Source organism: Mixophyes fleayi, chromosome 1 (genome assembly GCF_038048845.1).
Source record: "Mixophyes fleayi isolate aMixFle1 chromosome 1, aMixFle1.hap1, whole genome shotgun sequence".
Classification (NCBI taxonomy): Eukaryota; Metazoa; Chordata; class Amphibia; order Anura; family Limnodynastidae; genus Mixophyes; species Mixophyes fleayi.
Genome location: NC_134402.1, coordinates 62700719 through 62720756, shown reverse-complemented (window position 1 = coordinate 62720756; position 20038 = coordinate 62700719). Strand labels below are relative to the sequence as shown.

Genomic DNA, 20038 nt, shown 5'->3' with positions numbered 1-20038 from the left:
AGTTATAGACTCATAATAAAAAAAGGGTTGCCAAAACCGTAAACTAAAGGTTAGGGTGAGCTTCAAAAACACAACAGTGCTTGAAAATCTAAATATATACATGTAAAATCTATAAACCTATAAATTATAGATAAAATGCTTACACGGTCTAGTGGGACCTGGGAGGGTCTGGTGGAATTAACATGCCATTCCTGCTACCGACCAAACATCAAAAAGTGACAGTGCTCCAAAGAGTTTCTACTGAACCCAGTAGGAGCTTGGAGTCTGGGAGGATCTATCAATATTAGATGTGGACCAGAGAGCGGCAGTGCCATAAGGACCTCTAAGCAACTGTGGGAGGGTTCTAATCAACCTGGAAGCAGCGTGGCCTCTTGGAAGCTCCAACGAGTCAAATACCTCGGTGGAGCTCTTTTAGATATGGCTGCTGAGCTGCATCTGTGGGATCTGGCTCCAAATCCCCTGGAGCTGAATTTGGCTTTGAGGTAGCACTAATCTGTGGAGACAAAGCCTTGGAAGTAAGTTTAAAGTTAAAGCTCACACTAATCTCTTGGCTGGCCTGCATTGAGCCCAGCTTTCAATACAGCAACACTCTTCATGAGAAGGTGCTCTGCCAGCTATCTAGCAGTGTTGATACACCATAAGTAGCCATGAAGGATTCATCATCACCATTTATTTATATAGCACCACTAGCAGGCGCAGGCTGGCAGAATTCAGCCCGGTGGCGCACAGGCGGCCGCATCACATGACACACGATGTGGCCGTGTCATCGATGACGCGCCCGCATTGCGTGTCATGTGATGCGGCCGCCTGTGCGCTGATGCTGCCGGTAAAAACAGGCGATATTGCATCCGGGGGGCAGCTGGCCAGCCTCCCGCCCCGGCCCTAACAGCGGTAAGACTGAGCCCCCCGACCCAGCCCGCCCCTGACTCCACAACGCTGTACAGAGAACTCACTCACATCAGTCTCTTCCCCATTGGGACTTACAGTCTAAATTCCCTAACACACACACTAGGGTGAATTTGTTAGCAGCCAATTAACCTATCAGTATGTTTTTGGAGTGTGGGAGAAAACAGAAGCACCCAGAGGAGACTCACACAAAGATGGGGAGAACATACAAACTCTTCACAGATAAGGCCATGGTTGGGAAATGAACTCATTACCCCAGTGCTGTAAGACAGAAGTGCTAACCACTAAGCCACCATGCTGCCCTAGTGAAAGTGAACAGCAAATTAGTGCTACAGCAGACTCATATTGCCCGAGAAGCATTAGCAGTTCCAGCTTGATGGCGGAAAGGTTGAGTATTCTGTGACCACTAAGTGCTACAAACCAGCAAAACTCAGATATTAAACAAAGAACAATATGAGTGTCTGTGATCAGATAAATACTAATAACACTATGACCATCTGTGAAAAGGTAAGTATAGGGGGGCCCTTTACAATACTGGAGAGTGGACGTCTGTGCAATATTGGTATTTCTATGTAATCTCTGTAATAAGCTGTGAACTTTATGTGATAAAGGCGGATTTCTGTGCATTCATTGTGGTATCTCTGCAACAATGTGGGAGGATTTCTGTGGAACCCTGGAAGGATCTCTTTGCAATAATAGAGGAAGGGGGTCTGAGTTCAATGCAATATATTATATGATTACATTATATGAGGCTTGAATATATACTGGGCAATGTAGAGTGTGTAGGCAGCTTTGTCTGTTCCTGGCTCAAATTTGGCTTCAGTGACATTAACCTTTACTTTATTGGGTGTAATTGATTGCTATAAACCCATGTGATAGCAAAACAAGACTGAACATGTCTGGGGAGGAGGCTGAAGGGTACAGCCTTTGCTGTCTAGAGAGCCTGCCTTACCTCGAAACTAATGGCAACAAAGTATTTTAATTTTATTTTAATGCCACCCGCATTGCTTATTGTTTTATTATAAAAGATAAATGTTTAAGATGAGGATGGTACAGTGACAGCATGGGATATCCACTGCCCCTGATTACAGTCTATCTGGCCACCTTCAAATACTACTTAAATCTTCTACACCAGTTACAGGCTAATAACAATGGGATAATTTCCAGTTTCAAGCATTCCACTCCACTGATGCACTGAATTCATACGTAAGTGTGTCTACATGTTCACCAAGCCCACTTAAAGGTTCATCTTGGATCTTGGATCAATTTCTCATGATTAAGCCTGAAGGGCGAAACATACGTCAGGTTTACATGTCGTGTTGACGTCACAGTCTCGGAAGCATAGTTGCCGGTAGCGGCGCGTAGCTGCGTCCTACATATTATGACAGAAGAGATATAATGTAACTTGTACAAGAGGCAGTGTGACCATAAAGAGGTACAGTGTAATGTTGAAGGGATTGTGTGAGCATGAAGGGGCAGTGTAATGGTGAAGGGGCAGTGTGAGCATGAAGGGGCACAGTGTGATCATGAAGGGGCTCAGTGTGATAGTGAATGTGATAGTGAAGGGGCACAGTGTAATGGTGAAGGGGCACAATGTGAGCATGAAAGGACACAGTGTGATCATGAAGGGGCATAGTGTAATGGTGAAGGGGCAGTGTGAGCATGAAAGGTCACAGTCTGAGCATAAAGGGGCACAGTGTAATGGTGAAAGGGCAGTGTGATCATGAAGGGGCACAGTGTGATCGTGAAGGGGCACAGTGTGATAGTGAAGGAGCACAGTGTAATATTAAATGGGCACAGTGTGAGCATGAAAGGGCACAGTGTGATCTTGAAGGGGCACAGTGTGATAGTGAATGTGATAGTGAAGGGGCACAGTGTAAAGGTGAAGGGGCACAATGTAATGTGAAGGGGCACAGTGTAAGCATGAAAGGGCACAGTGTGAGCATGAAAGGGCACAGTATGATCATGAAGGGGCACAGTGTGAGCATGAAAGGGCACAGTATGATCATGAAGGGGCACAGTATGATCATGAAGGGGCACAGTGTGAGCATGAAGGAGCATAGTGTGATGGTGAATGAGCACAGTATGAGCATGAAAGGGCACAGTGTGATCATGAAGGGACACAGTGTGATAGTGAAGGGGCAGTGTGATCATGGAGGTGCACAATGTAATGGTGAAGGGACACAATGTGAGCATGAAGGGCACAGTGCGATCATGAAGGGCACAGTGTGATCGTGAAGGGGTAATGTGATCATGGAGGTGCACGGTGTAATGGTGAAGGAGCACGGTGTGAGCATGAAGGGCACAGTGCGATCATGAACGGGCACAGTGTAATGGTGAAGGGGCACAGTGTGATGATTTTTGTACATATTGTTTTTTGATTTTGTTTCATCTTATTCCTCTTAATGATAGCTATAAATTGTTCTTTGACAGAAATATAATTGAAAAAAATATATAAAAACATTATTTTCCCTTGTATTTATGTGTATTATTTTTGCGAACAACTTAATAAGTATTTCTGTCCTCACCTAAATACTTATTATGTTATTTTGACCCAACTACTTATAAAATGGGAATGCTCTGTCTTTATTTTGGAGGGGTGCCATGAAAAAATTATGGAGAAGCTAAGCAGTGGCGCACGCAGGGGGGGTTTCTGGTTCCCCAGAAACCCCTCCCCTCCGGGAACCAACGGTAGTCCACAGCAGCCGCGGCGCTGTCAAAGAAGTGTCCGCGACAGTGCTGTATTGTAGTATAATACAGCACTGCCGCGGATGCTTCTTGACAGCGCCGCGGCTGCTGTAGAATTCAGACTCGCTGAAATGGAGCTGCTGCGCTCTCTCTCGCTCTATTTTTTTTTTCCCTGGGGGGGGGGGGCGGAAACCCCCCCTTCTAAATCCTGCGTTCGCCTCTGGTAAGGGTGCCGCGAACTGAAAAATTTTGGGAATCACAGAAATCGATATGAGAGAGATAGAATAGAATAAATATTAGATAGATAGATAGATAGATAGATAGATAGATAGATAGATAGATAGATATGGGAAGAATAGAATAGATTCGATATGAGAGAGATATAATAGATTAGATATGAGAGCGATATGAGAGATAGATAGAATAGATTAGATATGAGATAGATAGATAAGAGAGATAGAATAGATTAGATACAAGAGAGATATGAGAAAGATAGAATAGATTAGATATGAGATAGATAGATAGATAGATAGATAGATAGATAGATAGATAGATATGGGAAGAATAGAATAGATTAGATATGAGATAGATGTGACAGATAGATAGAATAGATTAGATAGATAAGATTAGATATGAGATAGATAGATCGATATGAGATAGATTAGATTAATAGATTAGATGTGAGGTAGATATATTAGATAGATATGAGATAGATAAATAGATACCAGATAGACAAGATGGCTGGGTGGATAAGATATATAGCTGGATAGTTATGAGATATATAGATTTGCAGCTCAGAGACATGTTTAAACTCCAACACACTTGTACCGACCATATTACAGCAGTTTTGTTCAGGTTCCGAACTTGTAATACAAATAGGTGGCGCTGTTATGTGTCAGTCCTTTACTGCACTGAGGAACATTAGTTATTGATTTCTTTTTCCCACCTGTCACTGTAACCTCTGTGTGCGTTACATTACCCGCATATTTTTGCATAAAAGACATTCATGTGGGTAATAAAGGGGCACATTGCACAGAGTACCCGTCACCTCACAGAGCTGCTCTCTGCCGGTGGCATCGGTGTGCCAATGTATAGGAAGTCATGTGATATCCGCCAGCTGGAGGGAGGGAGATTTACACCTCCTGTACATTTATTTGCATCTATCTGTATATTCCCTGTCCCAGCAGGGCGGGTCTACAGTCTATCGTAATGCTGAAACTTTCCTCCTGTCTCTCTGCCGCAGGCACACACTTCCGTGACAATATAGACGTAGCAGCAGCAGGACGGTGCGACTGACTGACACGCAGCCCACTAACAGGCGCCCAGGAGCTAACAGCAAGGTACACAACTGCCAACCTGCACTTCTTTGTGTTTAGACCGGGGTGAGGGTGCCATGCCCTGTAGGATTGGTCTTGTAGGGAATGTGACAAGGACACTCATACCCTTCTAGTATGTGTGCTGACAATAGCAGAGAGACTAGAGAACTGCACTGCTAGCAACAGTCCGTAAAAATGTTACATCATGTCAGATAGGTCTATAAAACACTACAAGACATCTTCCTGATATTACTACAAACAGGAGGTATCTTCCTGACATTACTACAAACAGGAGGTACCAAGCCAAGGCTCTTTAAGGACAGTATCAGGCTTCAATGTGTCTTTTGTAATCTCTTGAATTGTCTTGGCCACTAAGTTCTGCTATACATTTTAGTAAAATACCAGGGTTAGCAAATGTTTAACCAAGATTTTATATAATAATGTTTTCATGGGGCTACTAATATAAAAAACAAAATTGTACTTAGAATATTGATAGCATGGAAGTGCTGTTCACCAAATTATTTGGGGTCCCTTATGGCTCTAACATTTCCACACTGCAATTTCCTGCCCTCTTACCCAGAGCCGTAACTAGGACTGTGTGATAGGGGCGACCGCCCAGGGCGCAACACTGAAGGGGGGTGCAATTTAGGAATGTTTTATGTTCATTTGGTTAAAATTGAGGGCTAGGGGGGTGTTGTTTGTCTTTCTCGCCCCAGGTGCTAGAATTCTAAGTTACGGCTCTGCTCTTACCACTCGGCTGTTTCAAGTAGGCATAACGGGAGACAGTGCTGCTTCCCCAAGAAATTCCAGGACCCATTATTGATGTTTGAAACAAGATGAGTGGTAGGGAAGAGAAGAGAGGAGCCCAGCGTGGGTCCCTGGAAGCTCCAGCGAATGGTGCATTTCATAAAACTTCCATTTTTTATATTAACTCATGGCACTTCACCTTAATATGTATATTTAAAGTTAAACTTTGCAAGATATTATTAAATGTATTCTACCAAGATATGCTTTATGATTATTGCATTTCTGGTCTTAGATATATATTTGCCTTTACATCTGTGAATTAGATGACTTACTTAGAAAGTATATTCCTGAGGAATGCTACATGTGGACAATGAGGCATTGTCCATATGTAGTAATCCAGATAATATTATAATAATGACCGTTAAAACTCAACAATCAGTTGACAGAAGGGACGTAGCTATATATAGAACATTTGTTATTCCATGTATGGAAAAAGCACTGAAAAACCTCTGTAAAAAAAATAGTATCCGTACAGTTTTATGGTAAATGCAATTTTCATTTCAGTGAACATTTGGGCAGGTAGCAGAATAAAGCCTGGTAAATTGTAGGGATTGAGGAGACGGTTGTCATACAGTTCTATAAAGCAGCTGTTGTTTTTTTAATACTTGCACTTATTGTAGTCAAAAGAATCCTTAGCTTAAACTTCATGCTAATGCCTTCTTTTGTTGTACGTTAAAAAATAGAATGGGCGCTCTTAGGTTGCACACAAGAGAATGACTTTGTTCTTGTCTCCCCATGCTGTTTCTCAAAGTATTATGAGGCTATGCTGTGGGTTCCTTCCTCTACTAAGTAATATTCCATAGATATGCTGACGGCGCTGTCATTGGTTGGAGAAAGGCTCCCTTAGGGCCTTCCACTGTTATGTAGAACTGAGATGTATAATGGATTGGAACTTTGACTATAAAAACATTACATTAGTAAAAATGTAGAACCTTTTGCTAAAAACAAAGCGAGAGCCAAAGTCTGTCTTCGATTTAAGATTTTATTTTATAGTAATAACCTGGTACTAGTTTGTACATGCAACGTTTCAGTTTTGAGACTGACACCATGTTGATATTTAATGACATAAATCCTGGCACTGAACATTTATCTCTAACTTGGGGCAACAAATAAGTAAAGGTCATATATTGATTAAAGATGATGCAGCATGGTGGTAGACTGGTTAGTGTTACCGCCTTGTGCCACACTGGAATTTTGGATTAGATTCTGACCAAGTTGCTATCTGCATGGAGTTTGTATGTTGTAGCTGCATGAGCTTCTGTTCATGGCCTCCAGGCAGGCAGGTAGATTAGCTGACTTGTGACCAAATTAGCCCCGGTATTTGTATGCCTGTGTTATATAAAGTAGATTGTAATCTGTACTGGAGAGGGACCGGTGTGCCTAAGTACAGTTATCTACCCAGTTGCAGAATATGTTGGTGTTATATAACTAAAGACCAATGACAGTAATGTTTTGATATATACTTTGATTTGACTTAAGAGTTGGGCCACATACTGATCTATGCTGCATCTTGGACATGTGATGTATTGAAGAAGTCGCACAAAAATGAGCCTAGAGAAGTATGCGTCTCAACTCTCAAGCCGAGTCAGGGAATTTACATACACTGCCTGCTGTTCTTCTGTGCAGTAGTCCAGTAATAGGAAGCATAGAAAGACTAATGGTTTTTGACATATACATAGTGCAAAAAGCACAATGTACAAATTATTTTAGTAAATATTGACAAGTTCTTTTTAAATGTTAAATAATTGTATGAAGGTATTTCTGTTAAGCAGGAACCAAAGCCTCCAGGGGGTAAATGTATCAAGCTGAGAGTTTTCCAGCGGGTTTGAAAAGTGCAGATGTTGCCTATAGCAACCAATCAGATTCTAGCTGTCATTTTGTAGAATGTACTAAATAAATGATAGCTAGAATCTGATTGGTTTTTCAAACCCGCCGAAAGACTCTCAGCTTGATACATTTACCCCCAAGTCTGGACACGTGTGAGTTTTATTGTCTAGATAAGTGATAATTTTCTCCATGCCAGCCATGTGCCAAATTTTGTCACGGAGTAGGGGCAAGTTGCTGCCTCAGGATGTTTCCAGTGACTTGCCACCAAACATTTAACCTCCTTTAGATGATACTTAATAAAAGAGGATCTTTATCCCAGGAAGTTCAATATTTAAATTCAATCAGTATATAACTCACTATGCAGTAAATATGCAGTAAAAATATCTTCCACTTTTGGAATATGATGATCTAGATAACATCCTCCCTACTGCCTTTAGCTGAGACAAAAGAATAATTACCATGAGCTTCTCTGTGTTCAGACTCTCTGACAAATACCAATAAAGTTTTTGTAGTTATGATACTAAACCTTCCCCTTGGTGCTGATAATAGGGGCACCTTTATATCTGTAACCCCCATCTGGCGGCATTTAAGACTATGCAAAAGCACAATTTTATTACATAGGTACATAGGTTTTACACTGTATTAATACATGCAATGTAATACAATACAGACAGCAGTAAACACAGTTTTGGATGGAAAGGGGTATCCAGCAGACTACACCCTTAGTTTCAATGTCCTGACCACCTCATCTCCTCACACAACCAACTGGCTAACATAGGAGGCTAGGTAATAATAGTATCTGATATTTAGAAATCCTCAGCCTTGGCATTCCACTAGGATAGAGAACATAATCTTTTTTTTTTCTTTTTTTTTATACTTTACGGTATGTTTCTTTTTTATTTTTTTTATTTTAATCAAATATTTTATTGAATATTTTCAAAACAAAACAGAAATAAAAATAGCAAAATAACAAACATAGTTCCATTCTATAGCGTATTCCACACTTAATAAATAAAACAAGTAAATCAATTCTAGATGTTAAACCTTGTATTAATATCAAAGTAGATTTGAAATGTGATGTGTTAAGAGTTACATGCATATCTATCCTGGGTACTTTCAGCCCTGGAGGAAAGATGTCAAAAATAATGTGTCTTAGTATAGCTTAGTCTTATAGAGCATGTATATAATTATGGATATAGTAATAGGGAGAGGGGGAGGATGAGGGAGGGGGGGGGGTGTTGGGAGCACTTAATCCAGATCAAAGTTAGCGGACAAAGATTGCACAGAATATTTAGAATTTTTCCATCTGGACCACTCTTCAAAGTATTTAGGCATGGTATTTTGTGAATGATACATGAATCGCTCATGCCCTACAGCCTTATTGAGCAGGGCTACCCAGCTAGTAAATTCATGTATGAGAATATAAATTGAGGACATAATCTTTATTTATTCATTATGTTAACATTCACAGTTTGTGTGAGATATTGGGCATCATTTATGAATTGACTTGGTTTGCATCAGTGGGCCTCAATGGACTGCACAGTACAAATCAAGGTGCATGCATACTCTCCACTCTCGTTCGGTGTCTCCACAAAGTAGACGTGCGCTGAGGCAGAATAGTCCAATCTCCTATCACTTTAGCACCACTTCTTTCATTAAATAAAACTTTTTTAATTATCCTAATGATTGCTCTGTTTAGCCTCTTTTATGACTTAAATTAATCACAAGCGTGAGGACAGTTTTTATTACATCTGGCACTTTGCATGCTTTTTATAACATTACATGGAGCGCTTTTAGATATATGTGTCTCAAGTGCAACTTGGATGTGCAAAATAGGTCCCATCAAAATTATAAGATAAGACACAAAGACCGCTGTTGTTTTTACATTTTTGTGATTGTCTGGACTTTAGTCGTTTGCTCTGGTGTTTTCAAGGAAAGCAGCTAGTTAACATAGGAGAACCATGCTAGTGACATGTTAATATTTAATCAAAGTAAGCTGCTCGTGTTCATAGTGTCATACACACAGAATGCAGTGATGTAGATACATAGCTGCTTGTCTAAGTTAAATGTAATGCAATATTATAATAATAATAATAATAATAATAATAATAATAACAATATTAACAGTTTACTATAAAGTATTGTCAATGACATTTCTACATTGGTGTTACATTGGTAAGAAGTGCAGAAGTCCAAAACTTAATCCAGGTAAGATAGGTTAAAGTGCTGGGCAACAAGCAGTCACGGAATCACCTCATGTCAAGAGCAATTACTGCTTCTCGTCCTTGTGTAATAATTCTGAGGTCATAGTGTGAGCACAGTGGATGCCCACAGATATGCAGCAGGTCTCCTTACCAGTTTGATTAGCCAACTACAGGTTAAACTACTTCTGGCAGAGGGCAAGAGCAGAGTATTGTTAAGAGGATTCCAACTTTGCCTTTCACTAAAATATTAATTTTCTACAGTGTATGTATATAAGTACAGGATGCATGTATGCATAGAAAATATATATTTTAGTGTTCAGCTGGCTGTTCCCTGTATGTTACTGCTGTGTTGGAGCCTCTCCCTCTGAAGAACTGTTCCCTGCATTCTTGCTTTTAATTAGTTCTGAGCTACAGTTCCCCTGAATAACTGATTGGAGAAGACCCTTCATGCCGTTGCCAGTGATAGAGTTGGATAGCATTGCATATGCATGCTTCTCCACTCCTGTACCTTGCTTCATTATAACTTCAAGAGATATTGTTTGTTTCAATATTACACAAGAGTTCTTGCAGTGATTACTGGATATTGTTTATTATCTTGCTGTGTCTAAGACTGAATAATTAGTGTGCTCCAGTATTACTCAAAGAGATACTGTTTAATTCAGTGATGCAACAAAAGACTGTTTAACTCCTGAATTTTATTGTGGCAATTCCGCATTCCTGCATTACTTCAGTGTTTATGCTTTTCCTGTGTGCTTTTGGTTCTGCAATAAGCTCCATAGCCTTTTTCACTACAGCACAACCTCGTTACTCCTGTGCATAACTAACAATATATGTCCCTTTCATCTGTGTTTATAAAAGAGGAAGCAATGTTAGGAAACATAGTCTGCAGTAATCCGTGCACACCATCTGATTTCTCATTTCTTTAACTCTAACTCAGGAGGAAGTATTTATAACTAAACAAGATTAACACTGATAACGTACTTTGGCCAGTTGGTATCCACCCACGTGTTCTGAAAGAGCCATGATCAGTTTTAGATAAACCATTAGTTCTTATATGTTTTGGACTCCTACATAATTGGAACAGTACGACAAGACTGGCCAACAGCAGATGTCCCAATATATAAAGGGAGTAAAGTCAAGCCCAGTATACCATCCAGAAATATATTCTTGAAAATAAACAAATAGCAGAGAATTTATAAGTCAGTTATTGCCAAACTAATCCGTTTCTATGAGAAAGTAAATTGTAAACTGGTTCTTTACAAGGTAGTTGATGGGATTTATTTGGATTTTTCTAAATCATTTGATAAAAGTTGAACACAACAGATTGATGCAAAATATAAAAGCACTGGGACTAGGGGGATAATTATGTACATGGAATGACTCAATGATAGGAAGCTGAAGATTGTTACATATTCAGAGGTCTAAAATAATTAGGGGCATATTCAATCAGCTTTTCCGTCCGCGATTACGTGCGGCTGCGCGTGTAAAGTGACATTACGGTATTGCAACATTGTGGATTTTCCTTCGCAACCCTGTGGAGTGCGCACGGAATCTTGCAATGTTGCGGTATCCGGACTCATGACTCAGACATCAGTGCTGGACCCTGTCGTTTTCATTGATATTATTAATGATCTTGTAGAAGTTCTAGGACAGTGATACACAACTAGTGTTGATCGCATGTTCCTCTTGGTGCCCAGTAGACCACTGGGTGAAGTGGTGAGTAGAGGAAGCACAGTGTCAGATGCTTGCTGGCAGGGCTACCCTAGGAGGAAGTGAAATATTTTATTGCTGAGGTTTTCATGACAATTTAGTTACTAGATGGTACTGTTGCTTTGATGACTGTGTATGATATGGGGAGGATAGAAGGCTTCAATAATGGGACAATATAGTGGAGAAGATTACAAGGAATGAAGGTGGCAATATAGGGATTAGGGCACAATGATGTTATTATTTGGTGTTTGCACTCTTGGAATATCTCTCTGTAGTATTTTCTAGATTGGAAATAAGCAACTTTATGGGGCATATTCAATTCTTTGAATTCCCCGCGGCGTTAAAACTATTACTGTTATTACGGTAATAGTAAGCTGGATTTCAGCTCGTGGCTCAGAGAGCTGCGATCTGAAATCCAGCGAGAAAACTACCGTAATAACGGTATTTACGCGCACTATTACCGTAATAACAGTAATAGTGCGCACGCCACTAGATTTTTGGCTATAACGCCAAGAATTGAATATGCCCCTATGTATGCAAAAACAAGTTGGTAGATAAACATACAAGGACTGTACAAAAATGTAGATCTCAAATCTTCCCATTTGAGGAAGTAAGATGTAAGTTGTTGATAATTGAAGACAACGCTTGTAAGCTTTCATGTGTATTTGCTGAGTAACAGCACCCAGTGTCAGACAGCTGCTGCAAAAGCTAATAAAGTTGTGAAATGCAGAAAACTGGGGATATATGCATGAGAAGCAAATTAACACGGTACGAATCACTTGCTAGACATCATATGGAATGCAGCATGGTGGCTTAGTGGTTAGCACTTCTGCCTCACAGGTCATGAGGTCGATTCCTAACCATGGCCTTATCTGTGTGGAGTTTATATGTTCTCCCTGTGTTTGCGTGGGTTTCCTCCCGGTGCTCTGGTTTCCTCTCACACTCCCAAAAAAATATACTGGTAGGATAATTGTCTGCTGTTAAATTGCCCTTAGTCTGTCTCGATCTGTGTGTATGTATGTTAGGGACTTAGACTGTAAGCTCCAATGGGGCAGGGACTGATGTGAATGAGTTCTCTGTACAGCGCTGTGGAATCAGTGGTGCTATATAAATAGATGAAGATGATGATGGGGTGCAGTTTTGGTGACTGGTATATACGAAAGACATTGAGGAACTTGAGAGGGTTCAGAGATGGGCTAATTTATTAGTCAAAGGAATAGAGGAGTTAAATAATAATTAAAGGGCCTGATTCATCTTGGAACGCAGTGGTAATACAAATTACGTTTAATAAAATTGGACGTTACTCCATCCCACCCCTCCTTCCCCACATTTTATTGTTTACTTTCTGTACCTTATAAAGGAAAACCTTAATAAAAATCATTGTTGGAAAACCCACCAGAAGAATGGCCGTTAGTTGCACACATGTCTGCCAGTATTCAAGTGCAAGCGGCTCTGAAGAAACATTTTCCGTTTGAATATGGGTATAAGTATGCTCTACTATATTACGTGCCCACGCAGATACAACAGCCTGCAGGATAGGCACATGCATTTGTGCAATATGAAGTACCATGAGAACGCATGCAAAAAAAAAAATCTATTAAATAAATAAACCGCCCTTAGGGATTAATTGTAAATATATTATTTTTGCAAATCTTCAATATTCGTTGACTTTGAAAACTAAATTTTAAAATGGCAATGTGTTTAAAGGCAAATCTTTTAAATTTAGTTGTTTAAGTCGAAGAATGTTGGTGATTGTCAAAAATTGTTCTTTACCCCTTGGTGTAATTGTATTATGCTGCGTTTTTTTCAAGTCTAAAATATTCAGTGATTTTGCAGGGCTCTGTACAGCGCTGCAAAATTAGTGGCGCTATATAAATAAATGGTGATGATGATGATACTGTACATAAAATGCATTTTTATCATTTTTCCTACTTACAAACACATGTTCTGGCACCCATACATGTCATTCAGCACTATCAGTCTGCACTTATACCTGCCTTGTAGCTTGTGCAAATGATACAGCGAAAAATACGTAGCTAAGAGATGCCCATTTGGTGCTACAGGGCTCCCTAGTCTAGGGATGGAGCTCTGTAGCACTGTCAGTACAGAAATGCCCAGCAGCTTTAATAACACCGACTACCCATCACATAAGCCCTTTCTCCACTGCACAACACACAGGAACATTAAGATACCCAGCAAGCCCGCCTGCACTGTGTGTCATGTGACTGCAGCAGTCACATGACCTGTTGATGTCACAGTGACCGGGATCTAGCTACTGCCTAATGGAGATGGATGCAGCCTGTGCAGTCCCTATATAGACTGCGCTGTGACAGTCTATGCAGGGGCAGCGTAGACTGCCTGTCCAACACCCCCATTCCCCCTCTTCCCAGGAAACAAAGACAGCAGAAAAAATAAAATTAGTGAAAGAAAAAAAAATCTTGCTAGACTGCAGTGCGGGCCCTGGTATGCCTGGGCCCTGGTAATCAGTACCCGCCCCCCCTCTCGGGGCCCATGTCTGCAGATAGGAGTTAGTGCAAATGTGCAACACTCGAAAAGAACAACAGATTATCTTACTATTTTAATCGCTACATCTGTTCTTAAGGGAGGAGCTGTGTGTTCCTGTAATCGGCCCTGCTTTTACTTGTGTCTTTGTTGTGTGATATTTCATGCTTGTGTTCTGATCTCATAATATGATAAGGACATGTGAAATCAAGGGTCACTTGAGAGGTCCCTGATAAAACAGTATGTTGACCACAACTGGATTAGAGTCCAAAGAGAGCAACAAGTGAGTAGCAGGAAGCTGCAACATACAGTGGAAGGATGAATGAGACACATGTATGTTTACCATAATGAAATATTAAGTTTACCTTCACATACTTCTGGTTTCATCTTATGCTGGTGCCAAAACTAATCCTCAATTAGATCAGTTTCACATTGGTTACAAGGAAGATAATGACCTGTCTAAGTCAGAGGAGCGGGAGGAGGAGTTGGTTAGATTATACAAGGCGATTTTTTACTTTATCAACAAACAGATGCATTAAAATTCAAATTAATTTCTGATTTTGACAATGAATGAAAAATGCAGTATGACTAATATGACCTTGTATACTTTTGAAATTACTTAGCAAAATTTTCTGAGATAAACTGACATTCTTAAATGTTAATATAGGTGTAATACACATTGATGGAGAATGTATATCAACATGGATGTACATAATGGGTCTGTTTCGTTAGGGAAAGTTAAGCAAAAGTAAGTAAGTAAGTAAGGCAAAACCATGTTGCATTGGAGGGGAGGTAAATTTAAAATGTGATGGCAGATTTATAGCTGGGGTAGGGCATGTCCTAGATCAACTTTAAATTTCAGTGTACAAATAAGCTATCAATTATGTTTGTGCTACAAGAAAAAACAGCCAGTATTTTCCTTATGTGCAAAATAATAAACTCATTTGCACCCTTAGCATTGCAATATGGATTTTTCCAGGAAACTTGAGTAAGAAAACTTACTCAATTTTTTGCTTAAATTTCCTTAATGAATTAGGCCTAATATCTTTATAAACGGTGTGTTCTGATGTCTGCTGGGCGTCTGTGCAGTTGGATTTTTGAACATCAGGTGATCATTTGGGCTTGCCAAATATGTTGAGCTCACACATGAGCTGATATGAGTCCAATCTGCTGAAGTGCGTACCAATATCAGTGCACATGTGGCCAGCTTAAGTTTATGTCCCTATCCTGATATCAGTGGAGAATTATAAGAAGATTAGATAAGTCAATCATACAACCATAGCTGGTGAGTAAGATTGATCTAGTAAACCAACATTTTGTTTTTGGTTGTTAAGTGACCAGTTGTTGTCTCAGGTCGAAATGCAGAATTAGGTCTGTAGTAGAAATGAATGGAAGAATAATTGTGCATAAATTGTGGTTGTTAGGCATGCCTAATACATTTTACTTACAAAAATTTCAGGGAGTTTTATACCTCGCAACCATCCCGATTCAGGCAGGCCAGTCCCGATTTGAGGGCTCTTTACCGCCATCCAGATCAGGACAGCTTTATCGCACCGGTGGGAAATTTGAGAGGTATGTCTCAATCCTTGGTCTGTACGGTAATGAATGGTGTTTGGAGGTGAGGAGAGAATGGGGCAGCCTAGCACTTCAAAAACACGCGGCACGCCCCGGGGGTGTGGCCACACACCAATCCTGATGTGGCCACACCCCCTGGCCAGATGCCGGGTACCCAAAACTAAGTAAAAATAAGTGCAGTTGCTGGATTAAGACTAGAGGCCTGATTCATTAAGGAACTTAAATTAAAAAAAATCTTATTTAAGTCTCCTGGACAAAACCATGTTACAATGCAAGGGGTGAAAATTAGTTTTCTGTTTTGCACATAAGTTAAATACTGACTGTTTTTTCATGTAGCACAGAAATATCAACTTTAAATTAAGCTATCAAGTATTTGTGTGCTACATGAAAAAACAGTCAATATTTAACTTATGTGCAAAACAGAATACTAATTTGCACCCCTTGCATTGTAACATGGTTTTGTCCAGGAGACTGAAATAAGAAGTTTCTCAAGTTAAGATCCTTAATGAATTAGGCCCGAGGTGTTCAATAGAACTCCCTCAGTCAAGATTGTGCATTTGAAAGAAAATGGTTTTCAGAAGACAATGCCTTCCATTCACTAGTAAGCAAAACACACTGTACAATTCTGTTATGTAAAATACAGATTGCCACTTTTATCTGACTGGTTGTCGGCTGAACTGGCAGTGCAGTAACTTGCATTTAAGTAATCCTCAAAAATCATATCCCCTGTTAATCAGTGACTTAAATATGTTTTACCTTACAGCTATTAAGAACCAGTTAATGATTGAATACATCAGCACATTTATGCCTTTGATGTAGTTATTAGAAGCTCTGATAGGCTGTATACTCCATCAGCTTGCTGTGCTGTGGGCAATTCTACAGCTGGAGCCACTTAATAAATTAAAAAATTTAATTACATTTGCTGAGCTCTTTACTTAACAGGTAAGAACAAATGGCAGTTTATTACAGCCATTACTAGTCAAATAGTCTCATTAGTACAGCACATGAATCGAATGTACTGATGCCTGTAATCATAATCACTGTGCAAATAGGCATAAGGTAATGTGGTTATGTAATTGTACATGTTAGAGGCAACTGGTTTCCTAAATACCATCTCATGGCATTTTTTTAGGCAACTTAAACCACAAAAAAAAAGTTGACTATTGCAATTGGGGAAGGTGGAGTGTCTGTGATACACTTTTGTGAGAAATTTCTACTGTAATCGATGGCAGTGTGAGCTGCATGATGACCACGCACAACATCGCCGACAATTGAAGTCCCACCTATTTTGTATTAAAATGGTGTTACTCTCACCTACCTGTTGTTGCAGCTTTCACAACCTGGTCCTGGATTCTTGTATGAATCCTGGAATGTTGGGAACTGTTTGGAAAATGTATAGGTACATGATATATGGAAAAGAATTAGTGAGCACAGTACACAGCACAGATCACACAGTATATAATTATATAACAAACAAAATACGTGTCTATTCTTTCTAAAGGGTTTTTGAGCGCCACTTAATTTTTAGCATCCTGTATATAGACATACATTCTAATAAAATATAACATTTAACACGCCAGCCCCACAGCCACATCACACCACCCCCACAGAAACATTACGCCACCTCCCAGACACATTGGGCCTGAGTCATTAAGGCAAAAAAGAAGTGAATGTTCTCTGGGACAAACCATGTTACAATGCACGGTGTTAGTTTATTATTTTGCACATAAGTTAAATACTGGCTGTTTTTTCACCTAGCACACAAATATTTGCTAGATTTATTATTACACTGAAATTTAAAGTTGATCTAGGACATGCCCTACCCAAACTATAAATCTGTCCCCACATTTTACATTTACTTCCCCCTCCAATGCAACATGGTTTTGCCCTGGTGCAAATGTTACTCCTTTTTTATGCTTCTCCTTAACGACTCAGGCCCATCATAACTGCCACCAAAAACATCATTAACCCCCCAAAAGACAAATCACAACCCCCAAAGCAAATCACAACCCCCCCAAGAAACATCATAAGCCCCACCAAAATACACATCATAACAACCCCCCCCCAACCCCAGCACACTTCCCTAAGCTGAGCTGGAACTCCTCCTCCTTGCTCTCCAGGCTGCTGGGACAGTGTGAGTCCAGGGTCTGGAATCTGCTGACAGCTGGCTACTCGCTCCCTCACCCTTAACAACCCCAACACCCCCAATTCTCGGGTACGCGTGCGCCACCCACAGGTAGCAAAAATATTTTATTTATTTATTTTTAAAAAAAATTATTTCTGGACAGCAGGGCCCGAGCCCCCAAGCAGGCCGGTCACCGGTAATTTGTACCTGCTCCCCCTCGCTTTCGGTGCCCCTATCTAAACTACCGGAATTTTGAAGCCTCTCAAATTAGAGGGCAGCCCCCAGCATCCTGGGAGATCAGGTAATTCTCTCAGAGAGCTTAGGGGTTGCAAGGAGGGTGGGGACATAATGCAGATTGCACCATCAAGATTCGCCCATCTTTTTTCCTACCTCTTGCTCCCATCTCCTGGAACTCAAAATGACAAATTGTTTAATGGAATTCTCCATCCTTTTTTTACTCATATGCCCCAATGAAAAATAAGTTGATTTGGATAATGTTACCAGTCATTCAGCTAATACCTTTAAAACATTTAGGGGTCTATTTAGCGAAACCTGACAATATGGAAGATTTTCTATTACTGCTTATTGCAGCATTGGAAAATCTTCTCTTGCGTCTATTTACAATTTAGACTGCGCTGGGATGACTGAGTGATTCTCAGCTTCCCGGGGATACTGGTTGGTAGCTGTAAGGCTTCGCCAGGGTAGTGTGTAAGCTTATATGTATGCCTGGACCTGCTTACCATTTCACGTATATGCAGTTTATTGGGAAGCCAGGACCTGGTATTTTGGTTCCACTTTTGATAAAAAATAATTTTAAAAAAGTAGTAAAAAATATTATTTTTCCTCATATATTTAATTTATGAAAAAAGCTTTATCTTAATAAGACATTGAGCTTCTCATGGGTATGTTAAGATAACTGTGTTCAAGACTGCTATGAAGTTCAGACAGCACTGAGTGATAAAACTTATGTGCTTGCTAAGGTCTGTTGTAAGAAATTAATCAGAACTGAGTAGGAAAGCTATGAAATCCCCAACGTTTCTTCACATGATCGATGGATCCTGCTTAAGACAAGCAAGAATATATATTATCCATACAGCAGAAGCAATGAATAACGCATTGGGCGATATACATTTTATTTTTTTCCCAAGAAAAATGGCTTCCCCCCCTGCCTCTCTGCACTCTTATCTTTCCCGTGCCTTTCTCGAGAAGAATTTCACAGTGCACGCTAGTCATGAAAAGTGGTGATTGGACAGTCTTTAGATAGTTGTGGGCACGGATGACAGACTTTAACATCCTGTTACAGTGTCACACCCTGCATCTGCCACAGCGACTTTCCAGATGCTTCATTCATGCAAGGAAAAGTAATTTTTCTTATGAGGTGATCTTCATATATGTGTTCTACTCTTTGTGAAATATTTCCAAATGCGTGTTGTTGCATTCATAAAGGTGTGGTCTATTTATTTAGTACATACAAAAGACTGACAGGCAAGCACAAAATGGGCAAGAACACTCATTTGCACCCCTCGCATTTAACATGGTTTTGTCCAGGAGACTGAGATAAGGATCCTCTTCATTTAAGATCCTTAATGAATCAGGCCCTTCATCTCTAAGCAGCTGAGGAGCTGTAGAAGAAACAAAGGAGGGCAGAAGCAGGGCAGGAGGACCGGCTGACCCAGTTTGTTTAAAATATTTAAAAACAAAGTCCAAAATGAGAACAGTAGCAGATAGAAGGTGAAAGTCTATTGAATTGTCTTAAATCTGCGCTGTTTAAGGAAGTTGTTTCTAACAAAACATTTTCCTCAGACAAGAGAATATACATAATATGCAAAATAGGGACATAAACAAATATGCTGGTGTTTTTGATTCACTCGTTGAAGAGTACAATGAGAGATTTAAAGAGATTAGAATGCATTATTTTAAGCCACATCTGATGGACTTATCACATACACCTGAACTTACAAATGGAGCTGATCAAACTTTCGGACTACAACATTACAAAGTCACTTTTTAATAACAAAGTAGATCCTGTAGAAATATGGAAGAATGCAATACAATATCCTTGATTACGCCATTATCAACGTTTACTCTCTTGCTTTGACCCAAGTTATTGCTGTGAGTCTACTTTTTCGCACATGAGAAAAACCAGAGGGTATATTTACTAAACACTGAAAAAGTGGAGATGTTGTCTATAGCAACCAATCAGATTCTAAGTGGGGTATTCAGTTAGGTTTCCGGTCCACGATAACGCGTCAGAAAGGGCAGCAAAGGCAATCCACGGTACCGCAATAACGTGGATTCTCGTGCGCACCCCATAGGGTTGCAAAGGAAAATCTGCGTTATTGCGGTACCGTTTTAACGTCAATACTGCGCACTTTTCA

At 40.1% G+C, this 20038-nt stretch overlaps 1 protein-coding gene across 2 annotated transcripts in view; it reads left to right on the top strand.

The window, feature by feature from the left end:
- The first annotated feature begins 4752 nt into the window (after positions 1-4752).
- Positions 4753-20038, top strand: part of TEC (tec protein tyrosine kinase) — an 83277-nt gene continuing 67991 nt past the window's right edge. The window contains exons 1-2 of one of the 2 annotated variants that reach the window (XM_075195352.1): positions 4855-4934; positions 15420-15532. The gene's annotated coding sequence lies outside the window, so the exon portion shown is untranslated. Of the gene's footprint in view, positions 4935-15419; positions 15533-20038 lie in introns of both variants that reach the window. The other variant, XM_075195346.1, reaches the window with a different exon arrangement.